Source organism: Bos indicus x Bos taurus, chromosome 7, assembly GCF_003369695.1.
Source record: "Bos indicus x Bos taurus breed Angus x Brahman F1 hybrid chromosome 7, Bos_hybrid_MaternalHap_v2.0, whole genome shotgun sequence".
Lineage (NCBI taxonomy): Eukaryota > Metazoa > Chordata > Mammalia > Artiodactyla > Bovidae > Bos > Bos indicus x Bos taurus.
In genome coordinates, this window is record NC_040082.1 from 72,105,651 (window position 1) to 72,122,781 (window position 17,131).

General features: G+C 39.3%; 1 protein-coding gene across 3 annotated transcripts in view; it reads left to right on the plus strand.

The window, feature by feature from the left end:
• UIMC1 (ubiquitin interaction motif containing 1) overlaps positions 1-17,131 on the plus strand; it is a 137,867-nt gene that overhangs the window by 3,484 nt on the left and 117,252 nt on the right. The gene's annotated exons all lie outside the window — the stretch shown is intronic.

Genomic DNA, 17,131 nt, shown 5'->3' on the forward strand with positions numbered 1-17,131 from the left:
AGGTAACTAAATCCAAAGGTAACTAGTATTCTGACTTGGTCACCATAACTTAATTTTTTTAAACAGCTTTATTGAGATATAATTCATATACCATAAAATTTACCCACTAAAATGTACAATTCAGTGGCTTTTAGTATTTTCACAGTTGTATAACCATCACAACAATCAATTTTAGAACATTTCTTCACCCTAAAGAGAAATTCCACACCCCTAATTCATCAGTACCAATCCCCCTGAGCTGTAAGCAATCACTGATCTACTGTCTGTCTGTTTAGATTTACCGGTATGGGTATTTCATGTAAATGGAATCAGACAGTATGTGGTCCTTCTGACTTCTTTTTACTTATCATAATGTTTTCAAACTTCATCTGTGTTGTTGCATGTATCAGTGCTTCATTTCTTTTTATTGCTGGATAATTTTCCATTGTATGGATCTGATATACATTTTATTTATTCCTTCATCTGTTGATGGATATTTGGGTGGTTTCCATTTTGGGGCTGTCATGAGTAATGCTGCTTTGTGAATATTTACGTACAGGTTTTTGTGTGGACATAAACTGTAATTTCTTTCGGCTGTTTATGTAGGAGTGGAATTGCTGGGTTGCATGGTAATTCTATTTTCAACATTTTGAGGAGCTGCTAGACTGTTTTCCAGAGAGTCTTCTCTGTTTTACATATCTATCAGTAGTGTATGCAGGTTTAATTTCTCCACATCCTGGCCTACACTTGTCACTGTTTATCTTTTTGATTATACACCCATTCTGCTGGGTGTAAAGTGGTATCTCATTGTGATTTTGATTTGCATTTCCCTAATGGCTAATCATGTTGAGCATCTTTTTACCCATTTATTTGCTGTCTGTAAATAATCATTAAAGAAATGTGTACTTAGATTCTGTGACTAATTTTTATTGGGTTATTTGCTGTTTTATTTTTGAGTTATAAGACTATCTATGTATATATATTCTAAGTACAACTCCTTAACATATATGTGATTTGTAAGAATTGTCTCCAGTTCTGTGGACTGTCCCTTTGCTTTCTTGATAGTGTCTTTGAAGCACAGAATTTCTTGATTTTTGGTGTCCAGTTTATCTAGTTTTTCTTTTGTTGCTTGTGCTTTTGATGTCATATATAAGAAACCATTATTGAATTCAAGCTTGTAAAAATTTGTCTGTTTTCTTCTATGAGTTTTATAATTCTGGCTTCTACATTTAAGTATTTGATCTGTTTTGAGTTAATTTTTGTATGGTGTGAGGGTAGGGATCAATTTCATTCTTTTGCATCCGACTGTACAGTTTTTCCAGCACCATATATTAGAAAGATGATTCTTTTCCCTATTGAATGGTCTTGGCACTCTTGTTGAAAATAAGTTGACTGTAAACATGACCATATATTTCCAGACTGTCAGTTCTGTTCCATTGATTTGTGCATTCATTCTTAGCTCCAGTGCCACACTGTCTTGATTACTGTACCTTTGTACTAGATTTTGAAATCAGAATGTGTTAGTCCATCAACTTTTTTTTTCCCAAGATAGTTTTGTTTCAATTATTATTTTGAATTTCCGTGCCAATTTTAGGATCAACTTGTCAGTTTTCACCAAAAAAATCAACTAGGATTTTATTAGGGATTGCACTGACTGTGTATGTCAATTTGGGAAGTATTGCCATGTTAGTATTGTCTGAGCTGCTGCTGCTGCTGCTAAGTCACTTCAGTATATGTGCTGCCGAAGTGAGCACTGCTAAGTTGCTTCAGTCGTGTCTGACACTGTGCGACCCCATAGACGGCAGACCACCAGGCTCCCCCGTCCCTGGGATTCTCCAGGTAAGAATACTGGAGTGGGTTGCCATTTCCTTCTCCAATGCGCGAAAGTGAAGTCACTCAGTTGTGTCCGACTCCCAGCAACTCCACGGACTGCAGCCTACCAGGCTCCTCCGTCCATGGGATTTTCCAGGCAAGAGTTCTGGAGTGGGTTGCCAGTGCCTCCTCCGATTGTCTGAGCTAGTGGAGGTGATGGAATTCCAGCTCAGCTGTTTCAAATCCTAAAAAGTGATGCTGTTAAAATGCTACACTCCTTATACCAGCAAATTTGGAAAACTAAGCAATGGCCACAGTCCTGGAAAAGTTTTCATTCCAATCCCAAAGAAAGCCATGCCAAAGTATGTTCAAACTGCTGTAGAGTTGTGCTTATTTCACATGCTAGCAAGGTAATGCTCAAAATTCTTCAAGCCAGGCTTTAACAGTACGGGAGCTGAGAACTTCCAGGGATACCCGCTGTATCATAGAGAGAGCAAGAGAATTCCAGAAAAACATCTACTTCTGCTTCGTTGACTATGTTAAAGCCTTTATGTGGATTGCAACAAACTGTGGAAAATTCTTAAAGAGATGGGAATACCAGACTACCTTCCTGCCTCCTGCGAAACCTGTATACGGGTCAAGAAGCAACAGTTAGAACTGGACATAGAACAACAGACTGGTTCAAAATTTAGAGAGGAGTACATCAAGACTGTATATTGTCACCCTTTTTATTTAACTTCTATGCAGAGTACACCATGTGAAATGTTGGGCTGGATGAATCACAAGCTGGAATCAAGATTTCTGGGAGAAATATCAATAACCTCAGATATGCAGATACTACTACTCTAATGGCAGAAAGTGGAGAGGAACTAAAGAGCCTTTTGATGAGAGTGAAAGAGGAGAGTGAAAAGCTGGCTTAAGACTCAACATTCAAAAGACTAAGACCATGGTATCTGGTCCCATCACTTCATAGCAATTAGATGGGGAAAAAGTGGAAACAATGACAGATTTTATTTTCTTGGCCTCCCAAAACACTACAGACGGTGACTGCAGCCACAAAATTAAAAGACGCTTGCTCCATAGAAGAAAAGCTGTGACAAATCTAGACAGTGTATTAAAAAGCAGAGATATCACTTTGCTGACAAAAGTCCGTCTAGTCAAAGCATTGGTTTTTCCAGTAGTCATATATGGATGTGAGAGTTGGACCATAAAGAAGGCTGAACACTGAAGAACTGATGCTTTTGAATTGTGGTGCTGGAGAAGACTCTTGATACCCACAGCAAGGATATCAAACCAGTCAATCCTAAAGGAAATTAATCCTGGTTATTCATTGGAAGGACTGATGGCTGAAATTGAAGCTCCAGTATTTTTGCTGCCTGATGCAAAGAGCCTACTCTTTGGAAAAGACTTTGATGCTGGGAAAGATTGAGGGCAGGAAGAGAAGAGGGTGACAGGATGAGATGGTTGAGTGGCATCATCGACTCAATGGATGTGAGTTTGAGCAAACTCTGGAACATAGTAAAGGACAGGAAAGCCTGGCATGTTGCAGTCCATAGATTCTCAAAGAGTTGAACACAACGACTGAACAACAACATTTGTTTCCTAGGCTGTCTTCACTCTTTTTCTTTCTGTTTGCTGTTGTGATTGGGTGAGTTCCAGTGCCCTGTCGTTAAGTGCAGTGATCCTTTTTTTTTCTTGCTTCATCTGGTCTGCTGTTGAACCTTCACGTTATATTTTCCATTTCAGTCATTGTATTCTTCAGCTCTGTGACTTCTATTTGGTGCTTCCTTTTATTTTCTGCCTCTGTTTTGAGATTCTCACTTTGTCCCTCCATTTTTCTCTTGAGCTTGGTGAATATCTTTATAACCATTCTTTTGTACTTTCATCAGGTTAAATCACTTATCTCTGTTTCATTAAGGTCTTTTTTTGAGGTGTTACCTTGTTCTTTCACCTGAAACATATTTGTCTGTTTTTTCATTTTCCCTGACTCTGTGTTGGTTAGATATGCATTAGTTGGTTATGCATTAGATGAAATAGCCACTGTTTAGTTTTTAAAGAGTGACCCTGTGTAGGGGATGAATCTTATCATTCAACTTTGCCTTAGCTCTTGGTTGTCTCTCAAACCTTTGTGAATGTCCAAGCAGCCTACTTTATTTTCACTGGCCCCCAGTAGTTTAAGATGTGCCAAGACCTGTCAGTATCCCAAAGTGGAAGAACTCTGCTTCTAGATAAAGGCTGATTGGAAGCCAGACTCTTAGGCAGCTGCCTTTAAATTATGCAGATAGGGACTTCCCTGGTGGTCCAGTGGTTAAGAATCTGACTTCCAATGTAGGGGACATTGATTTGATCCTTGGTCAGGGAACCAAGATCTCATATGCTGCAGGACAACTAAGCCTGTGTACCACAACTACTGAGCCTCTGCATTAAAACAAGAGAAGCCCCTGCTACAACTAGAGAGAAGTCCATGTGTCTCAATGAAGAACCTGCACACCACAACGAAAGATCCTATATGTTGCAATGAAGATCCCATGTGCCATAACTAAGAACTGACACAGCCAAATAAATGTTAAAAAAATATGCAGATAGCTACAGTCCTGTGGGATTCTGAACGTAAGCCTTGTTGACCACTAGAATTTGGCAATCTAGAAGTGTCTTCTGGTGGCAACTGCAAAAATCAAGGCATCAGATGAGGGTACAAGCTCTATTCTGCGAGATACTGACAAGCTGGAGCAAATCGGAGGAAGAGTGCAAAGATGTCACCTACCAGCCTTTGTCTCTGAATAATATTTCAGCAGGTGCTTAGATGTGTGTTAAGTTAGATGCCTGCTCGTCAGGCCAGTTCTTTATGATAAGCAAATAAACATTTTTCACAGAAAGTTTGGGTGTTTTTCAGTTGGCTTCTGTGCTGGGCTCTTGGTGGTTTTCTGTGTGTGTGAGCCCTTTGAGAACTGTTTCTCAGTTTACTGTAGCCTTGTGGGTTTCATGAATGCAAGTGCTATCAGGTTTAAAGTTGGATGTATTGGGGGTCATCTCTCAGGTGCGTCTTAAAAGTTGGGCTGCCAGATACAGGGTTCAAACCCTTCACTCCTCAGGGAGAAGATTGGGATTTTGAGTTCCTTCCTGATTGTGGGTCACTACATGAGGGTGTGGGATTTACTTTGAAGTAAATTTTCTCTTGTTTGTCTGATGTGTAGGATTTGCTCAGCTATGGGGTTATGTGTGTATATGTATAATTTTTTATTTCTTCCCTGCAGGAAATTGTTCTGTATATAGCTGTAGATTTGTGGGAGGAAGCGAGTTCAAGATTCTGCAACATCACCATCTTGAACTGGAATTCCAAATTATCCTTTAATAACACAACCTTGATACTGACATTGGTATAACCCACTGATAGATTTCCCCCATTTTACTTATATTCATTTATGCGTTTCTGTGTATGTGTGTTAACTACTACAATTTTATCATTTGTGTGTAAGTTCCTGTATTATCCATAACAATCGAGAAATTAAACAGTTCCAACACCACAGGAACCCCTTTTCTAACCAAACCCATGTCCTTCCTGCCCTCTCCTGTCCCTAACCCTTGACAACAATATGCTTGTTTTCTAAAATTTTGTCATTTCACTCATTTTTATAAATGGAATAATATAGAAAATAAAAAAGATTTATATATTTATTTATTTCATTTTTTGGCTGTGGTAGGGTCTTTGTTGTTGCATGCAGGCTTTCTCTAGTTGTGGTGAGCAGGGGCTACTCTTCATTGTCGTGTGTGGACTTCTCACTGAGGCGGCTTCTCTTATTCTGGAGCACAGGCTCTAGGTGCTTCGGCTTCAGTAGTTGCAGCATATGGGTTCTAGAGGGCTGGCTCAGTAGTTGTGGCACACAGGCTTAGTTGCTGTGCAGCATGTGGGATCTTCCTGAACCAAGAATCCAACTGGTGTCCCTCACATTGCAAGGTGGATTCTTAACTCCTGGACCACAAGGGAAGCCCTGTATAACATTTTTGTTGTTCAGTCAGTAAGTCATGTCTGACTATGACCCCATAAACTGGAGCATGCCAAGCTTCCTTGTCCTCCACTATCTCCTGGAGTTTGCTCAAATTTACATCCATTGAGTTAATGATGCTATCTAACCATCTTATCCTCTGTTACCCCCTTCTCCTTTTGCCTTCAGTCTTTTAGGATGGACTTTTTTTGCTCAACACAATTCCCTTAAGAGTCAACCAAGTTGTTGCATGTATCAGTAGTTCATTCTTTTTCTTTCTTTTTAACTTGTTTGCCTTTTTGGCTGTGCTGGGTCTTAGTTGTTGCATGTGGGATCTTCGATCTTTATTGTGACATGTGAACTCTTAGTTGCAGCATGTAGTATCTATTAAGATGGTGAAAAAGTAATTGTGGTTTCACAACCCAATCAAAAAGTGGGAAAAAGACCTAAGCAGACATATCTCCAAAGACATGCTGCTGCTGCTAAGTCGCTTCAGTTGTGTCCAACTCTGTGCTACCCCATAGACGGCAGCCCACCAGGCTCCTCTGTCCCTGGAATTCTCCAGGCAAGAATACTGGAGTGGGTTGCCGTTTCCTTCTCCTACGCATGCATGCATGCGAAGTCGCTTCAGTCATGTCCGACTCTGTGCAACCCTGTGGACGGCAGCCCACCAGGCTCCTCTGTCCACAGGATTCTCTAGGCAAGAATACTGGAGTGGGTTGCTATTTCTTTCTCCCTCCAAAGACATACAGATGGCTAATAAACACAGATAAAAGATGCTCTATATCACTCATTATTAGAGAGATGCAAGTCAAAACTACAGTGAGATATCACTTCACACTGGTCAGAATGGCTATCATCAAAAAGTCTACAAACAATAAATTCTGGAGAGAGTGTGGAGAAAAGGGAACTCTCTTGCACTGTTGGTAGGAATGTAAATTGATACAGCCACAAAGAAAGACAGTATGGAGATTCCTTAAAAAACTAGGAATAAAACTAGCATATGACTCAGGAATCCCACTACTAGGCATATACCCTGAGGAAACCAAAGTTGAAAAAGACACATGTACCCCAATGTTCATTGCCTGCAATAGCTAGGACGTGGAGGCAACCTAGATGTCCACTGATAGATGAATGGATAAAGCAGCTGTGATACATATATACAATGGACTATTAGTGATAAAAAGGATCACATTTGAGTCAGTTCTAATGAGATGGATGAACATAGAGTTTATTATACAGAGTGAGGTAAGTCAGAAAGAGGAAAACAGATATCGTATACTAATACATATAAATGGAATCTAGAAAGATGGTACTGATGAAATTATTTGAAGGAGTGGAGATAAGTCTCCACTCTCCAGCAGTGGAGACAACAGACATAGAGAATAGACTTATGGACATGGAGCAGGGGGGAAGGAAGGAGAGGATGGGTTGTATGGAGAGAGTAACATGGAAACATACATTACCATGTGTAAAATAGATATGGTAGCCAGTAGGAATTTGCTGTATAACTCAGAGAAAAACTGGGGCTCTGTAACAACCTAGAGGGGTGGGATGGGAAGGGAGGTGGCAGGGAGGTCCAAGAGGGAGGGGATATATGTACCTATGACTGATTCATGTTGATGTTTGACAGAAACTAACACAATACTGTGAAATAATTATCCTTCAATTAAAAATAAATAAATTTATATAAAATAGGTGCAGTTTTAGATCGTGAATTTTACGTCATTATAACTAGGCTCAAACACATCTTTATTAATCAAAATAGAAACCATTACCGTCAACACATTTTTACCAGTGAGAAATAAGTTTTTTATTCCTTTAGCATAAAAATCCTTGCTTTGGGATTTGATGAACTCTTGGAAAGCATTTTCTGCCTCCTGCTGGTTATGGCGGAGAAGGCAATGGCACCCCACTCCAGTACTCTTGCCTGGAAAATCCCATGGACGGCGGAGCCTGGTAGGCTGCAGTCCATGGGATCACTGGGAGTGGGACACAACTGAGTGACTTAACTTTCACTTTTCACTTTCATGCATTGGAGAAGGAAATGGGAACCCACTCCAGTATTCTTGCCTGGAGAATCCCAGGGACAGGAGAGCCTGGTGGGCTTCCGTCTATGGGGTCATACAGAGTCGGCCACGACTGAAGTTATTTAGCAGTGGCAGCAGCAGCTGGTTATGGAAACATTTTCCCTTCAAAAAGTTGTTGAGAAGCTTAAAGAAGTGATCGTTGGTTGGTGAGAGGTCAGATGAATATGGCAGATGACACAAAATTTCGTAGCCTAATTTGTTCAACTTTTGAAGTGTTGGTTGTGGGAAGTGCGATGAGACGTTGTTGTGGAGAAGAATTGGGCCTATTCTGTTGACCAATGCCATCTGCAAGCCTTGAAGTTTTCGGTGCATCTCATCGATTTGCTGAGCATACTTCTCAGATGTAATGGTTTCACCAGGATTCAGAAAGCTGTAGTGGATTAGACAGGCAGCAGACCACCAGACAGTGACCATGACCTCTTTTTTGGTGCAAGTTTGGCTTTGGGAGGTGCTTTGGAGCTTCTTGATCCAGGCACTGAGCTGGTCGTTGCATAAAATCCACTTTTCGTCGCAATCTGATCGAGAAATGATTCATTGTTGTTGCACAGGATAAGAGAAGACAACACTTTAAAATGATAATATTTTTGATGTGTGGTCAATTCACAAGACACCCACTTATCGAGCTTTTTCACCTTTCCAATTTGTGAGGTTGAATTGTTTAGCAGTTTATTGTGGAATTATAAGAGGATCAACTTTGATGATCCTCTTAACTGGTCGTTGTCAACTTCTGAGGGCCAGCCACCGTGCTCCTTATCCTCAAGGCTCTTATTTCCTTTGCAAGACTTCTTGAACCACCACTGCACTGTATGTTTGTTAGCATTTCCTGGGCCAAAAGTGTTGTTGATGTTGTGAGTTGTCTTCACTGCTTTATGACCCATTTTGAACTCGAATAAGAAAGTTGCTTAAATTTACTTTTTGTCTAACATCATTTCAACAGTCTAAAATAAACAGCAGGTAATAATGTCATTAGCAAAAAAACTAAAGTGAAAAATGTGCATTAAAATGATGTTTTACATAACTACATTTATTTAAAAATGTATTCCAATATCAAACAGCAAATTCAGCAATGCAGAACTGCAATTACATTTGCACCAACCTAGTAGTTCCCATTGGAAGCATGGAGTCTTAGCTTCCATGGACCACCAGGGAAGTTATTCATTTTTCTTTTTCATTGCTGAATATGTTCCATACTATATATATACTAGTTTGTTTAGCCACTCACCTACTGAAGGACTTTGAACTGTTTCCTCGATTTGCTATTACAAATAAAGCTGCTGTGGACATTTGTGTACAAGGTTTTCATGTGAATATAAAATTTTGTTTCTCTGGGATAAATACCCAGGAGTACAGTTATTGGGTTATGTGATAGTTAAGAAACTGCAGAACTCTTTTCAGAGTTGTACCATTTTACATTCCCACCAGCTTTGTATGAGTGATCCAGTTTCCCTGAATATTTGCCTGACTTTGGTGGTGTGACTTTTTAAATTTTATTCATTTTGATGGGTGTGTATTCAATAGTATTATCTCGTGGTTTTAATGGATTCATTTTGAGTTGATTTTGTATAAAGTGTTAGCTTGAGGTTTTCTTTTTTCTTTTTGCCAATGGATTTCTACTTGCTGTAACACCATTTATTGAAAAGACTTTCCCTACTAAATTAGGTTTGAGTATGTTGTGATGGTTTCTGAGTTCTTTTTTCTTCATTGATATATGTCTGTTATTCTACCAATTCCACACTATTTTGATTACTGTATTCATATAATAACCCTTAATATGGAATAGTGTGATTCCTCTCACTTTATTCCTTTTTGTCAGGATTGTTTAAGTCTTTCTAGGGCCTGTGCTTTTCCATGTAAATTTTAGAATAAACTTGTCTAAGTCTACAAAAAGATACTGCAAGGATTTTTATAGGAATTATGTTAAATCTAAGATGAATTGGGGCTTAGATGGTGAAGAATCTGCCTGCAGTGTGGGAGACCCGGGTTCGATCCTTGGGTTGGGAAGATCCCCTGGAGAAGGGAATGGCTACCCACTCCAGTATTCTTGCCTGGAGAATTCCACGGACAGAGGAGCCTGGTGGGCTGTAGTCAATGGGATTGCAAAGACTTGGACATGGCTGAGAGACTGCACTAAGATGAATTTGGGATGAATTGACAGCATTATTATGTTGAGTCTTACAATCAATGAGCATGTATGTTCCACTGATTTAGATCTTGATTGGTTTCATTAATTACTAAGAGAAGTTCAGTTCAGTTTAGTCGCTCAGTTGTGTCTGACTCTTTGCAACCCCATGGACTGCAGCACACCAGGCCTCCCGTCCATCACCAACTCGCAGAGTTAACTCAAACTCAGGTCCATTGAGTTGGTGATGCCATCCAGTCATCTCAAATATTTAGGCATAAATCTAACAAAATATGTACAGGACTTACAAGCTGAAAACTATAAAACACAACTAGTTTTTTTTTTTAATATTTAAAAATTTTAAGACTAGAAAGTTTGGATAAAGAGAAAAGTATAATTTCACCACTAAATTGTTCTAAATTTTGTATAAGTGATTTATTTAATAAGTATTTGATGATCATCTATTATTTACAGAGAATGTGCTAAGTCCTAGAGCTAGACCTATCCTTGTCTGTCTGAAACCTACAAATCTATTGGAAAAGACAGGTATTGCCTTAAAAAATCGCAAACATAAATATATAGTTACAGCTGTGATTACTTTGAGGGAAAGCTGATGCGTTGAGCATATGTGGTAAGAGATTTGATCAAGTTTGGCGGTCAAGGAAGACTTCTCTGAGATCATAGTTCAGCTGAGATCTCAAGGATGAGAAGGAGTAAACTGGGTGAACCTAGTGTTGGAGGGAATCTTTCATGCAGAAGAAGTGTGTGGGAAGGCTTTGTGGCAGAAAAGTAGTATGGATGTAGCTTAAGAACTGAGGGAGTGGTTAGAGCAAGAGAAATCTGGCAGGAGGTCAGATAATACAGGGAATACCATGTAGACCATATTAAGAGAAAAATGTCTTAAATATGAAACAGTGAGATAATGAAGTTTTAAATAGTGGAATATTTTTTATTTTGTTTGTTTTGACCTTGCCATGTGGATTGTGGGACCTTATTTCCCTGTCCAGGGATTGAACCTTCCCCTTCAGCAGTGAAAGTGTGGAGTCCTAACCCTACTAGACTGCCAAGGAATTCCTAAATTGTGGAATAATTTAGTATTTGCAATTTTAAAAGGTGAAAGCTTCAGTGTGTAGAGCAAATTGGACAGGGGGTGGAGCAAGAGTGAAAGTAAGGGACCTAGTTAAGATATTGTCCACATGCAAGTTGCTGGTACTTTGGAACTAGGGTTGTAGTGAAAATGGACCATGAACTTCCAGATTTTCAAGTTGGATTTAGAAAAGGCAGAGGAACCAGAGATCAAATTGCCAACATCCATTGGCTCATTGAAAAAGTAAGAGAGTTCCAGAAAAACATCTACTTCTGCTTTATTGACTACACCAAAGCCTTTGACTGTGTGGATCACAACATACTATGGAAAATCCTTAAAGAGATGAGAATACCAGACCATCTTCCCTGCCTCCAGAGAAATTTGTATTCAGGTCAAGAAGCAACAGTTAGAACTGGACGTGGAACAACAGACTGGTTCCAAATTGGGAAAGGAGTATGTATATGTTATGTATGTATGTATATTGAGTTATGTATGTTATGTATATTGAGTATGTATATTGGGAAAGACTGTATATTGTTACCCTGCTTAATTAACTTACATGCAGAGTACTTAATGCAAAATGCTGGGCTGGATGAAGCACAAGCTAGAATCAAGATTGCTGGGAGAAATATCAATAACCTCAGATATGCAGGTGACACCACCCTTATGGCAGAAAGCAAAGAAGAACTAAAGAACCTCTTGATGAAAGTGAAAGAGGAGAGTGAAAAAGTTGGCTTTAAACTCAACATTCAAAAAACTAAGACCATGGTATCCGGTTCCATCACTTCATGGCAAATAGATGGGGAAACAATGAGAGACTGTACTTTTTGGTCTCCAAAATCACTGCAGATGGTAATTACAGCCATGAAATTAAAAGATGCTTTTTTCTCAGAAGAAAAGCTATGACAAACCTAGACAGCATATTAAAAAGCAGAGACATTACTTTGCCCGTAAAGGTCCACTTAGTCAAAGCTATGGTTTTTCCAGGAGTCATATATGGATGTGAGAGTTGGACTATAAAGAAAGCTGAGCACCGAAGAATGATACTTTTGAACTGTGGTGTTGGAGAAGACTCTTGAGAGTCCCTTGGACTGCAAGGAGATCCAACCAGTCCATCCTAAAGGAGATCAGTCCTGAATATTCATTGGAAGGACTGATGCTGAAGCTGAAGCTTCTGTACTTTGGCTACCTGATGTGAAGAGCTGACTCATTGGAAAAGACCCTGATGCTGGGAAAGATTAAAGGTGGGAGGATGAGACGACAGAAGATGAGATGGTTGGATGGCATCACTGACTTGTGGACATGAATTTGAGCAAGCTCCAGGAGTTGGTGATGAACAGGGAAGCCTGGTGTGCTGCAGTCCATGGGGTCGCAAAGAGTCAGACACAACTGAGTGACTGAATTGGAAATGGACAGACATGGATAAGTTAAAGAGAAATATAGGAGATGAAATCAGTAAGGCATGAGGATTAATTGGATGTGAAAAATGAGTGAAAGAGAATCAAAGATGATGTCTTAGTTCTGCATGGGATGGAACCTGAGTACTGGCTTTCAAGCTTGCCCCAGCGTTTACTGTCCTCAGGGGCTCTCAGATTCTGCTGTGTATGCACAGCGTCCTGCTGCCAGGTTTATGGAGGACACTTGGGTCTGCTGTGGTGTTTGCGTGTATGTACACAACCAGTCCATTCTGAAGGAGATCAGCCCTGGGATTTCTTTGGAGGGAATGATGCTGAAGCTGAAACTCCAGTAGTTTGGCCACCTCATGCGAAGAGTTGACTCATTGGAAAAGACTCTGATGCTGGGAGGGATTGGGGGCAGGAGGAGAAGGGGACGACAGAGGATGAGATGGCTGGATGGCATCACTGACTTGATGGACATGAGTCTGAGTGAATTCTGGGCGTTGGTGATGGACAGGGAGGCCTGGCGTGCTGCAATTCATGGGTTGCAAAGAGTCGGACACGACTGAGCGACTGAACTGAACTGAACTGAACACAACCTTTCATCAGTCTGGGATATTTGGAGACTTTATGAATCCTCTTATGGCTGTCTGTCTTCTTGGAATTTCCTGATAAATCTTTGATTCGTTCTCTGGTTTGTTGCTTGCCTCATATAGGACCCAACCACAGGGTATTAGCCACTAAGATAGACTAAAAATGTTCCTACCTAGTGAGTCCCCACCAGCTGTGAAAGTGAAATTGTTGATATTCATGTCCTTCCTTTCCTTGGTTGGTGAATCTAAGGGCGGGGGATATATGGGACATATCAAGCTCTTGGTATGAATTGCAGAGATTCATGGTGTTCTTACTGAAAGTTAAGTAGTTTTCATGAATAAATATTTTTAATTTTGTTATATTCAGTTAGTTTCCAAGCTGAAATTTGTCAGCTTTTTAAGTTTCTTTTTGAGAAAAGATTTATTAACCTCTTTATTGTCATGACAAGTAGTCATGGGATTTCTTTGGAGGGAATGATGATTGAATTTTGATGATGATGAATCAAGTCTGTGATTGAATTTTGGTCAGAGTATCTACCTGTATAACCACCTCCTTAATCAAGATACAGCACACTTATTTCAAGAGGTACCTTTATGCCTTTTACCAGCCATTTTTCTCCCTCCCCCATTCTGGCCTGAGGCAGTTACTTGTCTGGGTTTTTTTTTTTTTTTCACTGTTGATTTATTAGTCTTTTCTAGAATTTCAAACACAGTTATACCTCAAATACTGTGGTTCAGTTCCAGACCACTGCAGTAAATCAAAATAAAGTGAGTCACGTGATTTTTTTTGTTTCCCAGTGCATATAAAAGTTATGTTTACACTCTACTGTAGTCTGTTAAGCTTGCAGAGTCTAAAAAAATAATTTGTTGTTGTTCAATTGCTTAGTCGTGTCTGACTCTTTGCGACCCCATGGACTGCAGCACACCAGGCTTCTCTGTCCTTCACTATCATCTGGAGTTTGCTCAAGCTCATGTCCATTGGATCCATCACCAATTGGTGATGCCATTCAACCATCTCATCCTCTGTTGTCCCCTTCTCTTTCTGCCCTCAATCTTTCCCAGCATCAGGGTCTTTTCCAGTGAGCTCTTTATATCAGGTGGCCAGAGTATTAGAGCTTCAGCTTCAGTATCAGTCCTTCCAGTGAATATTATGGGTTGACTTCCTTTAGGATTGATTGGTTTGATTTCCTTGCTGTCCAAGGAACTCTCAAGAGTCTTCTCTAGCACCACAGTTCAAAAGCATCAATTCTTTGGCTCTTAGCCTTCTTTATGGTCCAACTCTCACATCGATATAATGTATATATTTAATTAACGGGGAACTTTACCCAATACTCTGTAACGGCTTATATGGAAAAGGAATCTTAAGAGTGGATATATGTATAACTGATTAATTTTGCTGTACACTTGAAGCTATTAATAACAAAATTTATAAATTGACTATAATGAAAATGAAAAAGAAAACTTGATAAAAATTGCTGTCATCTGAATCTTCATTGAGTTATAGTAGTAACATAAAAAAATCACTGATCAAAAAAAAGAAAAAGAAAAATGAAAAAAAATCATTGAAAGTGGGTCACCTTGATAAATATAAAGAAAAAGTTTGAAATGTTGCAAGAATTACCAAAATGTGACACAGAGATACAAAGTGAGGAAAATGCTGTTGGGAGTCTTGCTCCACACACGATTGCCACAAACATTCAGTTTGTAAAAAAATGCAGTATCTGCAAAGTGCAAAAAATGAGGTATGCCTGTAAATGGAATCATATAGTATGTACTTATTTGTGTCTTGCTTCCTTTGCTCACCATAATGTTTTATGTAGTTTAATTGGTGAAGTAGTTTTCTATGGTATGGATAGACCACAATTTGTTTATCCATTCCCCTATTGGTGGCTATTTGGGCTGTTCAGAGATTTCGTCTATTATGAATAGGGTTACTATGAACGTGACTATTTCTTTTGGGTAAATACTTGAAATGGCTAGGTCATATAGTAGGTGTATGTTTTACTTTTTAAGAAAGTGCCAAACTGTCTTTTCAGAGTGGTTGTACCACTTTATATTCCTAACAGCAATGTATTAGAGTTCTAGCTGCTCCTGTATTCTTATCAATGCCTGATCTTTTTAGTCTTTTAAATTTTAGCCATGCTAGTGGATGTATAGTGGTGTCTCATTTTATTTTTTCCTTATCAATTTTATTGCAAAATGATTTATGTGTAATAAACTGCATCTATTTGAAGCGTATAGTTTGATGAAATTTTCAAGTTGTATACACTTGTGAAACTGCTGCCAAAATCATGATACAGTAGGTTCCCATCACCCTCAAAAGCTTCCTCATGCTCTCTTCTGTCCTTCTCTTCTTACATTCCTGAACCTTAGTAACCAGTGATTTACTTTTTGTCACTATAGGTTAGGTTACATTTTATATAAATGGAATAATACAACCTTTACTCTTTGTGACTGGCTTATTTCTTTGGCTGTGCTGGGTCTTACTTGCTGTGTTTGAACTTAGTTGCAGGATGTGGGACCTAGTTCTCTGACCAGGGATTGAACCCGGGTCCCCTCCTTTGGGAGCGTGGAGTCTTAACCACTGGACCACCAGGGAAATTTTTCATTCAGCAAAATGATTTTGAGGTTCACTTGTATTTTTGCCTGTGTCCTTTTTATTGCTGAGTAATGTTCTGTTGTATGAATAAATCACAATTTGTTTATTCATCTGTTGTTGGACATTTGGGTCATCTCATGGGCTTCCCTGGTAGCTCAGAGGGTAAAGTGCCTGCCTGCAACGTGGGAGACCTAGGTTCAATCCCTGGGTTGGGAAGATCCCCTGGAGAAGGAAATGGCAACCCACTCCTGTACTCTTGCCTGGAAAATTCCATGGACGGAGGAGCTTCAGTCCATGGAATCGCAGAGTCGCACACGACTGAGCAACTTCACTTCTTAGTGCTTGACACTGTATGAAAAGCTTCTGTGAACATTACAAGTCTTTATGTGGTGATATGTTTTTGTTTCTGTTGAGCAAATAGTAGTGAGCAGAATGACTGGCCTGTATAGTCGTATACATTAAATTTTAAGAAACTGCCAGATAGTTTTCCAAAGTGGCTTATAACATTGTACATTTCCATTGGCAGTGTATGAGAGATCCATGTATTCCTTATTTCTGCCCACATTAGTGTTTTTAGTATTTTTAATTGTAACCATTATAATGGATGTGTAGTGTTATGTCATTGTGGCTTTAATTTCTATTTTGATAACTAATGATGCAGAGCATCTTTTTCTGTTTGTTTTGCTTATTGGCTATGAGTGCATTTGCTTTTGTGTCCATATCTTGCTCATTTAAAAAATTGGTTTGTCTTTTTATTATTGCATTATGAGAGTTATTTGGGCTTCCCTGGTGGCTCCAGTTGGTAAAGAATCCGCCTGCAGTGCAGGAGACCCCCTGTAATGCAGGAGACCTGGGTTTGATCCCTGGGTTGGGAAAATACCCTGGAGAAGGAAATGGCAACCCACTCCAGTATTCTTGCCTGAGAAATCCCATGTACGGAGGGGCCTGGTGAGCTACAGTTAATGGGGTTGCAAGGTTGGACACGACTTAGCAACTAAACCATCACCACCATAAGAGTTCTTTATATATTGTGACTATGAGTCTTTTGCAAGATATATGCATTGCAAATATTTTCTCCCATTTTATGACTTGTCTTTTTGTTTTCTTATTGGTGTCTTTTGAAGAACATAAGTTTTAAGTTTCATTGAAGCCTAGTTTGTCAGTTTTTAAAAATTCTGTGTCTTTTACTCTTTGTATCCTGAGAAATCTTTGTTACTCAGGTCACAAAAATTTTACCTTTCAGTATTAGACGGCATGCAGACATAAAAAAAACCCCAAAATGTAAAAAGGTGAAATAGTCATAATTCTTTTTTTTATATATATATTTTATTTTATTTTTAACTTTACAATATTGTATTGGTTTTGCCATATATCAACATGAATCTGCCACAGGTATACACATGTTCCCCATCCTGAAGCCTCCTCCCTCCTCCCTCCCCGTACCAAGTCATAATTCTTAAACACAAAAATAC